Source organism: Sander vitreus, chromosome 24 (genome assembly GCF_031162955.1).
Source record: "Sander vitreus isolate 19-12246 chromosome 24, sanVit1, whole genome shotgun sequence".
NCBI lineage: Eukaryota > Metazoa > Chordata > Actinopteri > Perciformes > Percidae > Sander > Sander vitreus.
This window is the reverse complement of record NC_135878.1, coordinates 592,501-595,000: the sequence shown is the minus strand read 5'-3', so window position 1 is coordinate 595,000 and position 2,500 is coordinate 592,501.

The following is a 2,500-nucleotide window of genomic DNA, read 5'->3' as shown; positions in this document are numbered from 1 at the left end:
GGCCGACAACAATCCAACGAGCGCCCGCTGGTCTGGTGGATGTCTTCCAGAAGTTGTGAACAACTCCAACCTGCACACTGCTATTTACCTTTTTCATGCTACAACTGAATTCCCACGGGACTTCAGCGCGAGACTACGGCTAGCCGTCTAAAACACTATTTTACTGCACAGGGCACAAACATAATTTGGTCCGTTTCCATGTAGTTACATAGTCACTAATATGGTCATAACCACTACAGTGCTCAATTACCTATTTTTGAGGGTGAAATAAAATACAATTTTTCGCTCGGAAAGCTTGAACGGTCTTCTTCCCGGCTAAGGAAACCACAACAATCGACACTGACAAGACTCCTACTCATCAACGCCAGATGGATCACACACAAAATGGATATATGTGTTACAAATACACACAGAACTGCTGCGTGAGGATTATTACCGAAGCCTGGCTGGACACTCACTCATCCCAGACGGCAGCTAGCAGCTAACAGGGTAGGTGAATTTCAACAATGGCTAAGTTGCTAAATGCATCTTGTTGTCATGTAAGGGCCCTGTTCATGTTGCACAGACATTTTAATTGCATTTTGTGTCTGTTAAGAGGCACAAAGGCACTCTTTATCTTATGCCCCCATAACTGCCGTTTTAGCTAAGTGGGCGCTCACGGTATTAGCTGCAGCAGCTCCATGTTGCTAGCACCAATTTGGCTCGTTTTTTTTGCTATAGACGGTACTCACATAGGTATAGCGATCAGGGTTAACGTAAAAATTGCCCGGCGTTCTCCTTTAATTAAACTGTATGTAACCGTAGCTCAATACCACTTTGTTACAAGTCAAGTTCATTTGGGAAACCAACCTAAACTGGCTATAAACCTGGAGACGTACCATCACTCATGCAGCTGATGGAGCTTCTGGGCGCGGTGTGGAGTGAAGTTATTTAGATAAAGTTGTAAAAAGCAATAATGTAATGTTGAAGTAAAACTGTGCAGCCTTTTTCTCATGTTTCCTCGGCTCTGTTTCAGATCAGTGGTTTCTGTTTATTCCAGAGTTCAGCCGAGGGTTGGCTTGCCTGCTGTGCCATTTATTTTTGTCAAATTGTACTAATTGTGATGTTTGTGCAGCCTATATGATAATTCTGCTTTCCAGAACAATACGGCTAATAACGGGTGTAGAGGGGTCATGGGAAAAGCACAGTCTCTGCCAATTAGTGTGTTAGCGCTGATTAACCCTCTGCTTTCCATGTTGCTATAGAAAAGGCCTCAACAGAAGAGATTTAACGCGGCGTCTGATTGTTAATGCTCAGTATGTTGATGAAGAAACCTACACATTAAACGTGAAGAGATGAGGCCGTCAGGACAATGACACCCCTTTAAAGCGAGGGCGTTTGGGGTGCAGTAAACATCTAAACCCCTCGTTTGTCAAGCGTCCCATAAGAGAGATGGATTATCTATTCATTGGACTCTTTATGGGTCTCTTTCATGTCTTGTTTGCCCACATTAAAGCCCGGCAATCAGCACCATGTGACGGTTCATTATAATTTCGGGACACTTAAGAGGTTGTTGTTCTCTTTCCAGACCATTGCTTCCTAGATCTATTTGAACTTGTGTCACTGCAGCGTTTTCTTGTAAAAACCACGACAAATTAGTTGTTGCTGTACAAGCCATTCTGAGGCGAACATCTGCTCTTATAAACCGGATTCAGTAACATGTATGTATGAAGAACGTGAGGGTTTGTCCACTGATCGCTGCTCTGCTGCATCAGGGACAAACACTTTCACGGCTTTGTAGAGGCTCTTAGGCCCTCATGTACGTACATTTGCAAACGTAACCTTATCAGCGCCATGGCCAACCTGCAGAAAGCGGAACGCTGTTATATTTCAGTTTACGTCGTATTTACCAAAACCTGCAGTTCATCGGGTAATGAGCACCTTTCTCCGCCCACTATACTGTATATTGCTTGTGCTATGATACGGCTGAGTGCAGACTGCCATATTCCCACTGCTGATGCTATGACTGTTTGAAATGATCCTGATGCCAATATTTGTAATGTAGCGAGGAGTTTAACAGCTGCTGGAATGAAATGTGAATGTGTGAATGTGTAATATTGCATGGCTGCTTAATCTGTAACGCTTAATGATTTCGTGTTCACTCAACTGAAAAAGTGTGATCCTTTTCAGCTCGTCTCCTCGGCCTATGTCTTCATCTTGCTTGGATTACTGCTGCTATTTCACCAGGAGGCATATGCGAGGAAACCCGCTTCCTGGTTTACACCTGCTTTTAAGAGGCGGAGAATTTTGTACATACCGCAGAATACATAATTAGGTGCACTTTACACTTCTCCTCCCATCTCTCCCACCCTCCCATGAATGCATATGCATGACACGGAAAAGTGCAATTTGCCATTTTCAATTCCCGCGACAGGCAGCCTGTGCTTTTACCTCAGAGCCTGTTTGAACAGACCTCGCCATGCTTTTACACGCACGTTGCGAAACAAATACACCTGAAGTG